The following is a 6,091-nucleotide window of genomic DNA, read 5'->3' as shown; positions in this document are numbered from 1 at the left end:
TCCGTATATTTTGGTAAACCATATAATTAATTCCTGAGGTTTTACTCCGTCAAATTATTTCATTTTTCTGTAAAAAAAAAAAAAAAAAAAAAGCTATTTCAACGTTACAGATGAAGGAAAAGACAACAATGTCCTTATTTATATAATATAATATAATATAATATAATATATAGTATACTTAGAAAGAGAGAAAAGTTCAAAGGTTTTGTCACGACCCAAAATCGTGGATCGGACTGGCATTAAGGTTCAGATAAAATTAAAACCCTCGAGGTCCGTAGTAAGCTTAACTCACATAAATCCAGTCTTTTAAACAAATTTTAGAAACAATAAATCTATAATGTGACGTTATTAATTCATACTGTAAATTTATATCTCTGGCCCCAGCTTTCACATTTCAAATGATTCATAGCTTGAACTTATAACTTTTTATTATACCATTAACGTCATCCACAATATGGGAAACTGGTCCATTCGTACTTTTAGAGAGTCAACTAGAAAATTCACAGGTTTATTAATTAACACATTAATAACTTTTACATGATAAATTGTAGTATATGACTTCCTATTTGCGCAGCTCAATAAGTAGATATTGATACATTTTTATACATAGTACTGTATATTCAAATATTATCAAGATCTGGTAATCACTAATATAACTCTATGGGAAAGAAAGCAGAGCTTATCTGAACCAACAGGGTGTCTACTTCCTGAAAAAAAATTAAGGAAGAGGAGTGAGTTTCACAAACTCAGTGAATAATAATAAATAATGTATTTAAACAATCACACAAAATGTTTCCCACATTTATATAATGGACACACATCCAATGAAGCACGTGTCACAATATCAGTATCCATAATAATATCATCTTCAAATAATTACATCAAATGGAAATTAGTCACTGGCGTCACAAATCCTCGACAAGCCATCCTTACACATGGTCTGTCCTCTCGTACGTGTGCACCAAGGAGCTGATCCTCCATACAGGGCCAACTAGTCTATTCCTCACTTGACCAGTCTCGCATTGTTTTTCCATTTTCTCTTTCTTTTCTATTTCCAACAAGATGTCACTATGTGGTTTTGCCACATTATTCCTATCATATTTTCATCAGGTGTATATGTGGGTGCCGATCTCCCATAAATGTCAATAGTCCCGGACCATTCTCACAATCTCATAATGACCCACTTCATCTCAATTCCACCCGCAAACAAAGCACAGTATAGCCATATCGCAAGCAATTCAATCAATTCATATAATATAAAAAATCACATAAGAGATAAATTAAGCACATTTGAGTGCAATTATGGAATATATATAAATTTATAATTCTCATATGCTTATAGTATTATAATTTGTATGATGATCATAATGTAAATAATGTTATTTTTATTAAAATAGTAAAGCCTAAGTATCATTATATATATATATATATATAAAAGATGTGAAATGGTTGATGCATGTAAGCAAATGTTGGTATGCATCATTTATTATTACTCACAATGATAACAGATAGAGCATGCTTTAGCTTGAATTTTTGATTAGTAGAAACAATAGACGAACTTGGACAATTTAGATAAAACACAAATATAAAATAAAGACTGCATTAAACAGATGATTTCCCTTAAATAATAAATTAAAGAACTAATTTAATAAATATTCACTAAATATAGATCTGCTATTGCTAATTTAAATCTTATCAATATCTTTAACAGCACTTCCCCTAAAATATGACTTTCTACGTGTTTAAATATTAACCATTTAACATACTTATCAATTATTTCTTACACAGCCCATTTATCAAGTAATCAATCAATTTAAATACCCAACCACCATAAGTAGCAATTTATATTCAATTCTTAGCGTCTGATCTCAGTACATCATTATATATCATTCTAGTTTAACCTCAAAATTAATACTTCCATTAACTTCTTATGTCATTTTAAATAATATAATTCACCACCATCTTAATTCACATGACATAGTCCTAATTTCGAAATAACTATTACCTTTCCATCAATAGGATCCCTTTTACATAAATTATTTTCGGTCTCCAAAACAACTTGTCAAGTATTTAATTTACTTCCTTTTCCTATTCATCACTCAAATGTATACCAATCCAGGACTTCACAAACTACTCCTTCATTTGATAAATGATTATCAATCAGGACTTATTCAAAGACAATTTCATACTAGAATATGGACCATATCTTCATACATTCATTAAAATAACTTTAGCTCCATAATAAGTGATGCCTATTAAAATAATAGGTCTTACTCTATTCATATTTTCGTATCATGTCCTACGCAAATCGTTCTAAGAACTTAATTTATGGTCCATTCTCAACCTTCAATCCAAATTAAATTATAAAGCTAAATTCTTCTTCTATAGTTTAATTCGTCAATCCAACCTACCATAAACATATACTAATTCCCATCAATACCACTACCCAAGTTCTTCAATTAAATTTATTTAGCAACAATTAAAATTTATTTTAATTTATTAAAGTTTTCTAATCAAATTAATACTTACTAACAATTATTATAATTTATTAAAATCCATTAATTATAATTAATATTCATAAAGTATATTGGGAAAATACCCAAAATACTATACTGCCGGACACAGAGATTGAATTGACAAAGAAAAAAGGGCAGCGGAAAGAAACTCCACCGCCGCTAAGGGAGAGAACAAACACTTTTTGCCCAAGAGGGAGAGTTGGGGAAGAATTCTACCATACCCTGTCTTTTTCCGAACATTCTTTCTTAAGGTCCATCTTTTCGGCTGAATTGATTGACTATGAAGGAGAGTCACAGGAGAGGAGTAGCTTCGCCGTCTAGGGAATGTGTGTTCGCCGCAACGAAGAGAGAGAGAGAGAGAGAGAGAGAGAGAGAGAGAGCGAGCTCAGGACTACTGGAGTCGCCTGACCACTCAAGAGTCGCCGGAAAAATCGAAACGACGCTGGAAAGTAAACAAGAACCACGTTGGCGATGGAGAAATCGTAACGTTTCTCTGCTGCGTCGCCGGAAACAGAAATAGAGAGAGTTGCTTTCAGGTCGCGTCGTCAACGGAGAAGAACCGCAGTGGACCGATCAGCAAGGCTCGCCGGAAAAACGAGAAGGAAGGAGAGGAGTGAGCTGTCGATCGAAATCGCAGCTCCTCTTGCTTGCTGCGGTCACCGAAAACAAAACTGAGAGGGAGAGCGGTAGCGCGACGGCGAAGAGGTGGCGTTGGCTGGCTGTGGCTATCGAAAATCGAGAGAGAGAGAAAAAAGTTGAGCGGCGGTGGAATGAGGAAGAGAAAAAAACAGGAAAGGGAAAAAGTTGTTTTTAGGGTTCTCTAGTCTGATCCGGTTCGATTGAAACTAAATTTGGTCTAAATCAACGGTTTAATCCGATTTTTATTTGGTTTACAGATTTTTATCCGGATTTGGAGATTTAAATCGGTTTACAGATCTGATTTAATAATAGTATAACATTTTATTTTAAGTTTTGTTGTATAATTTTATTGGTTAAAATTTTAAATGTAAAATCTATGAAATTTTATTTTCGGTTATTTCAGGTTTAGACCATTTTTCCATTCTCTTAACCTCTTCTTTTTTTCATTTGACGTCTTTTCATCTCCTACTCTCCAACTCTGGCCATCAGCGATTTTTTGCAAAGAAGAAGAAATTTTATTTTGAAATGTGTCAATCGATCATGTTAACGAAGAAGAGTTAGACGACATATGTTGAAGAGGTATCTGGGGCAAGTGTGTGAGATGAAATATGAATTCATAAGCAAGAATTTTCTAGAAGTACTGAAATTTATTTTTCCGATCAAGAGTATATGAAAATTTCTCCGGCCAGCTGTGGTTGCTTCATCAATCAAGGACAAATTTTTTTGAACAAATGAACGAAACGAGTCAGACTCATGTAACTCCGAGTCACGACCTAGTTAAAAAGCTGAAACTAATCCCTGATAAAAACATGCGAGATTTTTACTGTTCTGGCGAAAATTTCCTCCTTTTTTGTCTCATATCCTCAATATCTCTCATCCTCTACATGGCCTTCTTTTCCCTAACACTCCTCGCTCTCATTTTCCTATTCCAAAACAGAGCAACTCGCAAGCTGCAGAAATCAAACTCAATTCCAGATATACTAACATCTTCCACATCTTTTTCAAAATATCAGCGACGACATGGAACGATTGCAACCTTCTCTCTCTACTGATGGGACGCAAAAAAAAACACGAGACTTCGTTTGGCTAAATGAAATGCTGAAAAGCAAAATGATAGAAAATCCAAAATATTGAAACTAACAGATTGTTGACCTCAATTTCACATATTTAAATTTTAATTACTGTTTCATCTTTATAATAAATACTAAGGTTAATTTTGTCTTTAAAATTTTCTTCTCTCACATTAGACTGCAGTTTCTCAATTGATTAACAATGAGGATAGCATTTTTTTTTATAGAAGGATGGAACAATTTTACGGAGCAAAATTTCAAGGGCTATTTGTAGGGTTTATCAAAATTAAGGGACGCGTTAATTAATTTGATCAAAATTCAAGGACTAAAAAGTACTTTCCCCTTTAATTTTTTACTAATTCACAAAATTAAAACATATGAATAACATTATGACAAAATAAAAAAGGTTTTGTATATCCACTTATGCAATCCGTTGAATAATCAAAGATTTATAATTAAAAATATAGCCAATCAATTTTTTTTTTTTTTTTACTTCTCCTCTCATGTCCTATAAACCAAAATATAAAAATAGAGCGTCCCAATTTCTGACTTATCTCCTTCAAGTTATTATAGATTTCACAAATATTATTTAAAAAGCAAAAAAGTATACTCTTTTTGTTTTGGATATATAGGAGGTCCAATGAACAAAAATAATATTGTGGGTTACATAGTAGTCGATAGCCATCCCCTTTGAATCACATTCACCAAGTAGATTCATGGTATAAAAATAGAATCAATTGACCCTTTTTTTTTTAAAAAAAATTCTCTAATATACATATATGTATATTTATCAAAATGAATTCAAAAGGTCCAATTTATTTATCTCTTTTGATCCCTCTTTCTTCAAAAAAAATCATATATTGTAATAATATAATTCCCCGTCAAGTAATAAATATTTAAAAAAAAAAAGATTATTTTTAATAGAGTGCACCCTTTTTTATTTCGAGAAAGGAAAAGTTACTACTAATAATAATTATCATTTAATATCTATAGAGTAGCTTAACAATAAATATAAATAATTTGATATTGAATATATATTTTGAATCCTCTTTCCATAAAAAACTCCGTCTCATTTTATCTGCTTGTTATTTTTTTTTTTTAAATATCTCAAAATGTTTAAAAAATTTCTAAATTTAAATATATAAATACTTATTTTTCTACCTTTATGATAAGAACTCTGGAACAAAATGAGAGTTAATTATGAAAAATTTTTATTAATATCTTAACGAGTTAAAAAGCAAAAAATGACAAAATAACTTTTATTTATTAAATTATTACTGTGCATATTTTGTCAAACTATATAAACAAAGTAAGAATATATCATTGCATTTTCAGGCTCAACACAGAAAAATCCTGTGGTAACTTATTTAATTGCCCCGTAATTGAACACAATCATAATTAGAATTAGAATTAACATCAAAAATTTTCTGAGCTCATTTCTAAACTAACTTCAGCCATATTCAGCAACAGCTTTTGAATAATCAATAATAATTTTTAATTCGAAGAGTCAATGAGATAAGATAACTCTAAAACTACGCATGAGAGAATAGCCCTCCCGAACCAGACCACACCTTATTGGTTATTCTATTTTATAGTTGTCATCATCTAATATTCAATCCACCGATGGCAAATTAACCATTAGTCGCATCCATGTAAACTTTCCCTCAACAAAAAGGTCTCCACCAGGCTACATCTACATATGAAGTAATTAACACAACTATAATAACTAAATTACAGCTAAAATATCTGGTACAACAAAATTCAGTTTTGCTCAGAAACAGAAACGTTAATTTGCAGATTGAATTCATCAACAATCAGGCATGAATAAACCATGCATCCAATTGACAACTCAAAACACATTCAAAA

At 31.3% G+C, this 6,091-nt stretch overlaps 1 long non-coding RNA gene across 1 annotated transcript; it reads right to left on the bottom strand.

Annotated features, from left to right (window-relative positions):
• Positions 1-492: 492 nt before the first annotated feature.
• On the bottom strand, positions 493-3,105 carry LOC110010265 (uncharacterized). The gene is made up of 2 exons (XR_002285247.3): positions 2,738-3,105; positions 493-707 (listed from the first exon to the last, which is right to left on the bottom strand). It is a non-coding gene; the product is annotated as an uncharacterized LOC110010265 (long non-coding RNA).
• Between the last annotated feature and the right edge of the window lie 2,986 nt (positions 3,106-6,091).

The sequence above is a fragment of the Jatropha curcas genome, chromosome 6 (genome assembly GCF_041381405.1).
Source record: "Jatropha curcas cultivar XTBG-Jc1 chromosome 6, XTBG_Jcur_1.0, whole genome shotgun sequence".
NCBI lineage: Eukaryota > Viridiplantae > Streptophyta > Magnoliopsida > Malpighiales > Euphorbiaceae > Jatropha > Jatropha curcas.
This window is presented reverse-complemented; position numbering and strand designations above follow the sequence as displayed.